General features: G+C 37.6%; 1 pseudogene; it reads right to left on the bottom strand.

Moving 5' to 3' along the window:
- Window positions 1–9,983: 9,983 nt before the first annotated feature.
- Window positions 9,984–11,194, bottom strand: LOC122739224 (annotated as a pseudogene).
- Window positions 11,195–12,169: the final 975 nt, after the last annotated feature.

Genomic DNA, 12,169 nt, shown 5'->3' with positions numbered 1-12,169 from the left:
GTAATAGGTTTTTTGCACCTCTTCATATGCTGTAATTAACCCCATTCCACCTCCCCTTTCCTCTTCTCCCCTTAAACTCCCTTTTTTCCGCCCCTTAATTTTATATCATTACATAAAAGATAATTTATATTTATACCCTCTATGTATACTCTTTCTGCCTGTCCAAATAAAGATACAGTTCTCAAGAGTTATAAATATTATCTTCCTGTGTAGGGATGTAAACAGTTTAACCATATTAAATAACTTTTTCCCCCTCTTTACCTTTTTAAATTTCTCTTGAGTCATGTATGTCGTGATAGAATTTTCTATTCAGTTCTGGTCTTTTCATCAGGAAACCTTGAAAGTCCTCTATTTCATTGAATGTCCATCTTTTCCCCTGAAATATAATGATCACTTTTGCTGGGTAGTTCATCTTTGGATGCAATCCAAGCTCCTTTGCCTTCCTGAATATTATATTCCAAGCCCTACAATCCTTTAATGTTGAAGCTGCCAGGCCCTGTGCTTAAATTGCTTCTTTTTGGATGCTTGGACTATTTTCTTCTTCATCTAATAATTCTGGAATTTGGCCACAGTATTTCTTGAAGTTTTCCTTTTTGGGTCTCTTTCAGGAGGTGATCAGTGAATTGTTTCAATGACAATTTTATCCTCTGATTCTATAATATCAGGCAGTTCTTCTTGAAAATGTCCTGGAATATGATGTCTAGACTCGTTTTCTGATCATGGCTTTCAGGTAGTCCAATAATTCTCAAATTGTCTCTCCTGGATCTATTTTCAAGGTCAGTTGTCTTTCCAATGAGGTATTTAATATTTTTTTCTATTTTTTCAATTCTTTTGATTCTGTTTGATTTATTCCTGGTGTCTCATGGAGTCATTAGCTTCCATCTGTCCAATTCAAATTTTTGAGGCATCATTTTCTTCAGTCAGATTATGTACCTCCTTTTCCATTTGGCCAAATAAATGTTTTGAGGAAAATGCTTCCTTTTCCAAGCTGCTAATACTTTTTTCATAATTTTCTTGTGTTGTTTTCATTTCTCTCCCCATTTTTTCTTCTACCTCTCTCAATTCATTTTTACCATCCTTTTTGAGATCTTGCAAGAAGGCTTTTTGGTCTTGAGACCAATTCATTTTCCCTTTTGAGGGTTCACGTATAGGTGATTTGAGAGCATTATCCTCATCCAAGTTTCTGTTTTGCTCTTCCCTGTCCACACAGAAGCTCTCAATGGTAAGAGCCTTCTTCTGTTTCTTATTTATATTTCAGCTTATTTTTTTGAAAGCTGAGGTCTGCTCCTGGAGCACAAAGGGCACTTTTTCAAGTTTCTTGTGTTGGGGGATAGATAGGGGCTGTGTCACTGGCTTTCTTCTCTGAGGCCTCTATGGCTTATGGATTTCTCACCACTCTGGGCTTGCTTCCTGCACTTGCTCCAGGTACTGGGATGGCCAGGCATGGTCATGCCTGTCCTGTGGGTGGCCCTCCAGCTGGCAGCCTTCTCTCTCTGCTGGTGCTGGTGAGCCTGCTGTGCTACCAACTTTCTGAGTCAGGATCAGGGGGCCTCAGTTGCACTGCTGTGGCCAAGAGCTTCTTTATGACTTTTCTAGCCCCCCTCTATGCTGCAGGCACAGTGAGCTGTGCTATGCTCCCCTTTTGCCTGAGACTGACCTTTCCTGAAGTCTTCTAAATTATCTCAAGTTGGAAGATTGTGTCTCTCTGTATTTTTGTAGGTTCTGTAGTTTCATAATCCATTTAGAGGCTTGATTTAATGTTGTTTTTGAGGGAAACTTGGGAGAGCTCAAGCAACTTCCTGGCTTCTCTCTGCCATCTTGGCTTCTTTTTCAGACACTCAGGTATTTGTGACAAAAAGACCAGTACTCAATGGAAAATTTGACATTTAACATCCAGGAGAAACATTATGTAAACATTAAAAACTAATTATGAGATTCAGTAAGGTTAAACTGTTTACTTTTTATATGGGGAAATGTTATCTATACACTTAAGAATATGATAATTACCTGGGCAATTTGAAAGAGTGTTATATAGAAAGCTTGGGGTTGAGGCATGATGGGATAATTTTTAAAAATTAAATTGGATAGAGAAAGGTAAAATGGAGCACCTATCACTTACAAATGAGATGTGAATGGAAGAATAGTTACAGTGGAAGTAGAATTGGACTCAGGTGGGAGTGAAAGGCTGGAAGTGCTGGAACTTTATTCTCATTGGAAATGAGTTAAAGAGAGAACATAAGCATCTAGAAACATAGAAAAGTCTTCTTAACTTACATAGAAAGAGAATGGTGAGGGTGAGGAAACAGGATAAGGGAGGGACTTTTATAATGGAATATAGATCAAAGAGCTGGATGATTGGGGAAGAAGATAAGGGAGAGATTCTTAGAAGTGTGGGTAGATTAAGGAATAAGAGGTTAAGGAAATGGGTTAAGGGAAGGATTCTTTAAAAGGGTGTGGATTAGGGAGATAGAAATAAATCAGAGAAGTGTAAGGAGGGGTTGTGTAAAGAGAGGTTGAGAAGAATAATAGTGATGAAAAATAGGATAGAGGGAAATACACAATGATAGTTATACTTTTATGAATGGGATGAACTGGCCCATAAAACATAAACAGCAGAATGAATTAAAAATCAGAATCCAATAATGTGTTATTTACAAGAAACATATTTTAAAATGAAAGATACACATGGAGTTAAAATAAAAGCCTGAAGTAGAATTTAATATGCTTCAGCAAGGATTAAAAAAAAAAAAACAGGGGCAAAAATCATGATCCCGTACAAAGTTAAATCTAAAATAGGTTTAATTAAAAAAGATAAAGAGGGAAACTACATTATGCAATATCAATACTAAATCTATATGCACCAAATGCTATTGCATCTAAAGCTTTAAAGGAAAAAATAAATGAATTTTACAGGGAAATAGATAGTAATACTATAATAGCAGGGGACTTTAACCTTCCCCTCTCACAATTAGATAAATCTAACCAAAAAATAAATAACAAAGAAGTTAAGGAGAAGAATATAAACTTAAACAAACTAGATATGATAGATATTTGGAGATCATCATAGAAAGACATACATTTTCTTCTCAACAGTACATAGTACCTTTACAAAAATTGACCAAATAAGCATAAAAACTTTTTAATACAAAATAGACAATTTCTTAGATGAAGGTCTCATATCTCAAATATATAAAGAACTTTGTCAAATTTATAAGAAAATGAATCATTCCCTAATTGATTAATTGTCAAATGATATGAAAAGTTTTCCCACAAAGAAATAAAAACTATATAGAGACATATGAAAAAATGCTCTAAATCCCTATTGATTAGAGAAATGCAAATTTAAACAACTTTGTGTTTATACCTATCAAATTGGATAAAATGATGGAAGGTGAGAGAGACAAATATTGGAGTGGATGTGGAAAAATTGGACAGTAATTCACTATTTATGTAACTATGAACTTATTCAACTATTCTGGAGAGCAATCTGGAATTATGCCAAAAGAGTTATAAAACTGTATATATTCCTTGACACAGCAATACTACTATTATGTATGCTTCCCAAGGTGATTAGGGAAAAAGGAAAATAGTTTATATATTCTAAAGTATTAATAGCCACTCTCGTCGCGGTGGCAAAGGACTGGAAATTGAGAGGATGCCCATCAATTGAGGAATGTCTAAACAAGTTGTGGTATATGATTGTGATGAAATGCTACTGAACTATAAGAAATGATCATCTGGTTGATTTTAGGAAAACATGGAAAGACTTGCATGAAATAATGAAGAATGAAATTAGCAGAACTAAGAATGTTGGGCACAGTAACATCAATATTGTTCTAAGAAAAATTTGAACAACTGAGTCATTATGAGTAGTATAAATACTCAAATCAAATACAAAAGAAGCCTCCACTGTCTAAGTAGTGGAAGGCATGGACAATTAACCTTTGGGTTTCCGTGGTTGTGGACTAATTCCAGGTGGCATGCTGGCAGCTTCTAATGACTCCAGTGCATCCAGAGGGACTGCTAACCACTAAGGGAGCCCCATCCATCAGATGCCTACAGCAATCCAATCAGACTGACCAATAACCATATGGTCATATGGGAGGGTGCCATAGTATACACTCCAGAATGCCATGCTCAGCTGGAAGTTGGGAAGCTCAGCTAATGGATAGGATGGATTTTTGCACAGATGAGAAAGATATATTGAATACCATCCTTGGTCTCAGTAGAAGAGGACCTCCCTATACATGTATGGCTCTGGAAGTACTGACAGCAGATGGAGCCAAGACGGAACTCCTTTGGTGACTGGCAGTCTCTTTTAAAAGTGGGGGGGAAGCAGCTAGGTGGCACAGTGGATAAAGCAACGGCCCTGGGTTCAGGAGGACCTGAGTTCAAATCCAGCCTCAACCACTTGACACATACTAGCTGTGTGACCTTGGGCAAGTCACTTAACCCTCATTGACACACCTCCCAAAAAAATAAATAAAATAAAATATCACGATGGGACTGCAAGACCACATGTCAGGGATTTCTTTTGGAAATAGTTTGTCCCATGCATCACTTGTTCCTCCTTGAAGTAATCCAGTCTCCTGCTGGAAAAAAAGACTCTTTTCTCATAATCCTATAGTTGCAGTAGCATTATATTCTTTTCTTTTTTTAGCGGGGCAATGAGGGTTAAGTGGCTTGCCCAGGGTCATGCAGCTAGTAAGTGTCAAGTGTCTGAGGCTGGCTTTGAACTCAGGTCCTCCTGAATCCAGGGCCGGTGTGCCACCTAGCTGGCCCATATTATATTCTTTTAGTGAAATATACACCTTAACTCAGACACTTGACACAACTAGCTGTGTAACCCTGGGCAAGTCACTTAACCCTCATTGCCCCACAAAAAACAAAAAACAAAAAACAAAAAAAAAGAAATATAAACCTTAAGCCTGAGTTGGGCAACTTTTAAGGTTGACTCTTTTAACTGAGCCCTTAAGCAATGGAAAGGTGTTTCAATGACAGATTTAAGAACTGCAGAGCTCCTCAGACTTCTTCAGTTATGAATACTCACCCCACCCCTTTTTGTTTGTTTGTTTTTTGGCAGGGCAATGGGGATAAGTGACTTGCCCAAGGTCACACAGCTAGTAAGTGTCAAGTGTCTGAGGCTGGCTTTGAACTCAGGTTCTTCTGAATCCAGGGCCAGTGCTTTATCCACTGCACCACCTAGCTGCCTCCCCCACCCCTTTTTTTAATAGTCCCAGTAATGGCATTAATTCCTACTTTAAATTTGGCATCTTTCTATATGACCTCTGCATCATCTGCCAGAATCTCTGACCTCTATGATTTTAGCATTCCAAACAGGAGAAGCAGCTCCAAACTGGGAGGGCAGAAGAAGAATCTTCTAGAAGCACTAAAGTGAGAGAGAAAAGGAGAAAAGACTGGTAGTAATTTTTTAAATTGGCCAATTGTTTTGACTTCAGGGAGACAATGTGTAGCTTTACACTGATGTAGTAGTGACTAATCATCTTGACAAAACATATTTTCATATTTTAGTCTGGCTGGGTTCGTTCTCATTTTCCATAATCAATGTAACTTTAAATTTTGATGAATAACTCTAGCAATCATTACTCTAAACCCTACAAAAATTCTTTGTATCCCTGTAACACCAACCTCTACCCTTTGGAACAAGGCCTCGCAGCCAGCAGATTAAAAACTTAAATGTTAATTGATTTTGATCTCATCCTTATGAATTTTCTTAGGAGTTTCCATTTAGTATGCAAAGTGGATTTCATTTTTCTACTTATAATAACTACTTTCTACTCATTTATTTTTTTTATTTTTTTACATATAACTCATTTATTTTTATATTTGGTAATTTCCTAAGATAACTCCAAGTCTAGCCATAGTACTAGTGGAGAAAGCAGTTGAAATAGCTGTCTTCCTCCTCTTTTCCTTTATTTCCCTTCAGTGAGCAGGGAGATATCATTATAAGTCCACCTCAGGATTTGAATGTATTTAGGAATCATCTTATTAAAAAAAAATCAGCATCTATCAATCTGGCATTCTATATGTGAGAACCAGGGGGGCCCACCCCCTGCTGAGAAAGAATTCGACCTTTCTGAGGTTTCTAAGGTCAAACCGGCATCCAGCAAGTTGCCTCTCTATTCATGGACCACCTTTAAGTCATATCAATCAATGGACTTGAAAGCCACCAGCCAATTAGCTTGGAACTGTGTGTGGGTATGGCCCCTCTTCCTGTTTCACAGAGAGCTTCTCGTGGAGACTTTTTTCTCTTTGATAGCATGATGGGCCAGGTGAAGGAGGCTTTTTCTCTCTCTCTAGTGTAGATCTGAGCTAGGTTTTTTTCCATTCTTTCAGAGACATGTGCTCTCTCTCTCTCTCTCTCTCTCTCTCTCTCTCTCTCTCTCTCTCTCTCTCTTTCTCTTTACTAACTTCTAAAATACTTTAATAAATGCTTAAAAGCCTAAACTATTGTTGAATTTATAAGTAAATCCTAGCTAGTTTCCCCCACACACACACACTGGGGGCAGAAAAAGGCAACCATACATTAGATTTTGAATGTCACATATTCAAAACCTAGCATAGAGTACTTACATTTAACAAAAAATAATTATAATAGTTAATGTTTATATATACTGCTTACCACAGGTCAGGCACTGTGTTAAGAACTTTGCAATTATTATCTTATTTGATCCTCACAATAACTCTAAAAGGTAGGTGCCTTTATTATCCCATTTTGCAGATGAAGAAACTGAAGCAGATGTGATGTGTCTTGCTAAGGTTTATACAGCCAATTAGTTTCTGATACTGAATGTGAAGTAAGATTTTCCTGGACTATGCAGTTTTCAACTATATCTCCTTAATGCTGTTGAATATTAAAATATAGTTTTTGTATCCTGGAGGCTCCTGTGATGGAGGGTGAATTCAATTTCCATTTTCCAATCAAATCCAAGTCACAAGGTACTATTTCTGTTGAATATTAAAATATAGTTTTTGTATCTGCCTGTCTCCTACAAACAGATCAGAGAAATAATGTTTCATCTCTCCTACAAAATTAATAAACAGATTGGAGAAATTATAATATCTTATATTTCCCACTAACCAGATCAGAGAACATGAGACAGATCAGAGACAGACAGAAAAAAAACATAATATCAATTTAATATTTTGTCCTGAGAAGAAATATATAACACTTGATCATGTGGAGACTCCCCTCCTAAGAGTGAAGCTCAGGGGACTCCCCATTTCTGAGGGTATATATGGTTTTAGTCCACTGATTATAGGGCATTGTCAGTTCCAATAGTATGATGCAGAAATCAACCCAGAAGCAAAAAGCAGTTTAACAATTTCAGTTATAACAAATATGGAGGAAATAAGATTGTAGGATTCCCCAAAAAAGGGTTTGGCAAGGCTGAGGATGCCCATAATTATGTAAGTATTGAATCCAGTCTAAGCTAAGCTCTACCACTAGAGATTTGGACATTCCCAAATGAACAAACAAGTTTTCTCCAACCCAAGCTTTAGCAGCTTGCCTAAGCAGAAGTTGGCAAGAGACTTGCTCATTCCTGATCCCTTATGGATACCCATACCTCTTTGCCTTGTGGTGATACTCTTGTGTCAGGCAAGACCATTACTTCTCCATACATCTTCATGCCACTTCAAGCACAAATGAAAAAAAAAATTTTCTACAGGCTCTATTTCTCTTTATCTTTCCTAAGTTAAATTCTTTGGTTCTCCAGAGCCTATTTCTCCTTGTCTCTGACCATTGTTGTTGTTTGTCTTTCTTTTTTAAAGAGAACCATGACACCATGACATCATGATGTCATGACTTGCCCTAAATCAAATTTAAGTGAGGGAGGGTTGTGCAAAGTCACCAACCTCAGTCTCTCCTCCAGAGACATCTGGGTCCAGTAGCAAGATATATATCTGGATGACTAGAGATGACCCTGGATATTTTAAGGTAATTGGGGTTAAGTGACTTGCCCAGGGTCACATAGCTAGTAAGTGTCTGGGATGAGGTTTGAACTCAGGTCCTCTTGACTCCAGGGCCAGCACTCTATCCACCATTCCACCCAGCTGCCCCAACTCTCTTACCACTTCATGGCTGATCAGCCATCAGGGGAGTCCACTGTGACCCATGATCATATAAAAGTCTGAGTGCCAATGGGGAGGCAGAGTAGGCTCTCTCTCAGTGAGAGTCACATGGGTTAATTGAAAGAAATAAAAACAGAATGCTGTAATCTCAATTAGAAACAAAATAATGCTGTCTCAAACTGAACCAAAGGGATGTTAATCTCACCTAGATTCAAACACAGGAAGGGAATATTACAAGAAGGGGGCCTTGAGACAAGAAAGGGATCTTGCTAGAAACTAGAAGTTGATTACAGAAGGTGGCCTTAAGATAAGTAGCCTGGTTGATTTGAGATGCTTGAACATATTGTCTGACACACCCTTGGGAGGGAGAAGGCTCATTTTTTTCTTTGTGGGGCAATGAGGGTTAAGTAACATGCCCAGGATAACACAGTTAGTAAGTGTCAAGTGTCTGAGGCCAGATTTGAACTCAGGTCCTCCTGAATCCAAGGCTGGTGCTTTATCCACTGTGCCACCTAGCTGCCCTTGGAGAGGGTTCATTTTAATGCACATGTGATGTATGGGGAGGGGGATATTTTGGGGGGAAATAGGTAGAGATATTTCGGAAGAATGTGCATCCTTTTGTCCTCAACCAATGACAAAGAACAGAGGGACTTTGTGTTAGATTTAGGGATAAAAAGAGAAGTTTTCTGTGGCAAAGTGTGCCACTATTTTATAGTGTGTGCCCGTTCTTTCAAGAATGTAATAAACGGGGCAGCTAGATGGTGCAGTGAAAAGAGCACTGGCCTTGGATTCAGGAGTACCTGAGTTCAAATCTGACCTCAGACCCTTGACACTTACTAGCTGTGTGACCCTGGGCAAGTCACTTAACCCCAACTGCCTCACCAAAAAAAAAAAAAAAAAAAAAAAAAAAAAAATAATTTAATAAACTGCCATTGAGAGTCACATGGGTTAATGACACTTCTGCATGGAAAACCAAATTATGAAAGTAAATTTTAGTACATGCCTTGCCCTGATTAAATGTGACAAACTCAGGAAAGTTAAAAGGATTTTATTCAGCACACCAAGAGGCAGCTTGCAGTTGTAGTGTAGATGCCCCATTCAAATATGCAATGTGATTTTTTGTGTGTTTTTTTGTTTGCTTTTATAGACTTCTATATAAAATGGTACATATATTTATGAGTAGATGGGGTTAGTGACAACTCAGCTCCTCCCTTATATATTCTATTCTATTCTATTATTATATTATATTATGTTATGTTATGTTATGTTATGTTATGTTATGTTATGTTATGTTATGTTATATATTTATTATATCACAGGGAGATGTGATCATGAAGCATCCTAGCTGCCCTATCCTACAGCCCAGTTTTGCCTGAACTCAAAGTTAAAATTTGATTTTTAAAATGAAGTCACTCAGACTGACTCGGCATAGTTAGTTGACAAGACCTGGATGTAAGGGTAATCTCCCCCAAATCCTGTCTAGCTCTTATATAACCTTGGAGCAGTTCAAGCAATACATGTAAATTCTTTGATCCACCTTAACAATTAACTGCCATTATCTTTTGGAGTTTTGGAATGGCCTCGTTATGGGCACCATTCTGGCATTATTTTATGGGTATTTTCTACCTATCACTGAAATTGAACCCACTTGCCTAGATTCTCCACCTAGTTTGAATGATTCAGGAACATCCAGCTGTATGGAAGTAAATACCCCCTATTTTATGAAAACCAGGGGGCTAACAAGACAGAGAGTGGGCAAAATTGAGGTGACCTGACTTGAAGGGACATAGTTCATTACATATCCTAGAATAGGGAAGGGATATAGTTTTTATGGTTTATTTCATCTGAAAGATAGATACAAAAGTCTTTAAAAATAAGGAGATAAATTTTTACTTCAATGTAGCTGAATGACTCCTAAAATACTTGTGAAGAATAATCTCAGAACATGGAGCCAGTAAGGTCACATCATTTTATTTCACTTAGATTGGGAAATGAAAGTCCACCCTAAATGTGTTGAAGTTCTGTATGTGCTTTGTTATAGTCATTAGCTTTAGAACTGGCTTATGTCCTGGGAATGTAGAATATATTGCATAGGATTCAGGCAGAAGGAAAAGATAATATTCTCCAAATCTGTTGATTCTATATGGGCAGATATGATTCCTGCCATTACAGTTTGTTATTGCATTAGGTATTGGATTTTTGTTCACATCAAAAACTTGAACTTTAACACCTAGTTGGACCTGTTTCATGGAACTGATTATTCATTCATGTAGCTGTTATTATTCCAGAGGTCTTGGAGAGGTTCTACAGATGAATATTTACAGCATGACACTTCCAATGTAATTTAAAACATGGGCCACACATGTAGTTGTTATTTTTCATCCCACAACTGACTGGTTACCATGCATACCAATCTGTGATACCGTTGTGGAAATTCATGTTTTGTGTTTCCTATGTTCATTTCAGGATTCCTTGAAGAGTAGGTATAAGCAAGATATTCGAACACTTCATTGTCGAGGGTTAAGCTATGGCTGTGCTTTGTCCCAATAATGGGGACATCATTATCAAATGAGTAATTGTCCACCAAGGCTCCACTATATAAGTTAGAAAAGAAGATGAATGTCTCAGATTTCAGGATGTATGGCCTCAGAATTATTTTCCAAAGAATCAGGGAAATTCCTATTCCATTCAGATTTATTTCAATTGAACCAGCCACTTGAGAAATAAGTCTGGCATTTGGACAAGTTCAAATCCATCTGCATTCATATTAGTATGATATGTATCCAAGTGTTGTTAACCAGGCAGGCAATTTCAGGTCAATCAAATGGAGGAGTAACTTGCATCCTACAATCTCATCCTAATGAAAGTTAGAAATGTCCTTGAACTCTGGAATCCCAATTCTGTGGAAACTTTCCCACAACAAAAACCCATGGGTTTCTACTTGATGCTTTCCCAATACTCTATAAATGGGTTATAGAACCCAGAGCTCAGGCAACATCCTTCAAAAAGCTTCCATCTCTTCCTAGTGATGATATTTGACGTTCAGTATGGCCACCAAAGGTACCAAGAGTCCCATACACAGGTACAATAGGAGGTCCATGTTCTAGGATGAAATTAATGGCACCCGTGCCAGGAAAGTAGAGCTGCTTTGGGGCAAATGCCAAATTTTTAAAAGGCCTTTCTGCATCTAATGATGTAATTTTGTGGTTTTAGTTGTTTTTATGATTATGCAAATATTAAAATACTCAATTTATGCTAATTATTTTCTTAATGTTAAACCATTTTTTGGAGCAGAGCAGATCTTAAAGACCATGTACCTTGTTGTGGAAGGACTGTAACCCATCAGCCAAGGTAACATTCACATTTAAATTCTGGATCTGAATGAAGTGTTGAATAAGATAGGGAGAGGGACTGGGCCTTTGATTTCATCTGTATAGGAAACTTCCAGGTGAAGAAACTCCATCTACTAATGCAGGTGAGTAATTTATGTGTAGCTCAAGTTCTTAGAGAATTGCCTAGAACATAAAGACAATTGAAACTTATCCAGGGTTCCACAGCCTGTATGTATCAGAGTTGACACTTGAGTCCAGGTCCTTCTGCCTTCAATGTGTCCTGTCTATACACTATGCAACATGGCCTCTTCATATAAATTCTTTATGATAGTTTATGATACAGACATTTAACATCTTCATATGAACCAAGATGCAAGAATCATTTTCTCATTAAAAATAGATAGCAACTATTTTATATATCTCAACTCTTTTCATCTTTTATCCTCCTACTCTTCCCTACCCCAAAGCATAACCATACCAGACTTTCCTGTGTATGTGTTCTTCAGGGTTTTTTCTTGAGCACACAACACTTGGTTCTGTTTTTAAAGCAGGTATCACTAGGAATTCGGGTATCTGTACAGTCTGCTAACGAGCATGTACCCCCACTCTTTATACATTTCACAGTGTCAGATAACTTGGCAAACCCTATAGAAAGAGGAAAAATAATGGTTTAGAATTTTTGTTTATGGTTGTATACTAGAAGAGATTTTACATTGTATTCTGAATCATAGTTCAGATGGTTT

This window comes from Dromiciops gliroides, chromosome 2 (assembly GCF_019393635.1).
Source record: "Dromiciops gliroides isolate mDroGli1 chromosome 2, mDroGli1.pri, whole genome shotgun sequence".
NCBI lineage: Eukaryota > Metazoa > Chordata > Mammalia > Microbiotheria > Microbiotheriidae > Dromiciops > Dromiciops gliroides.
Note: the sequence above shows the minus strand (reverse complement) of the source record. Positions and strands in the feature narration are given on the sequence as shown.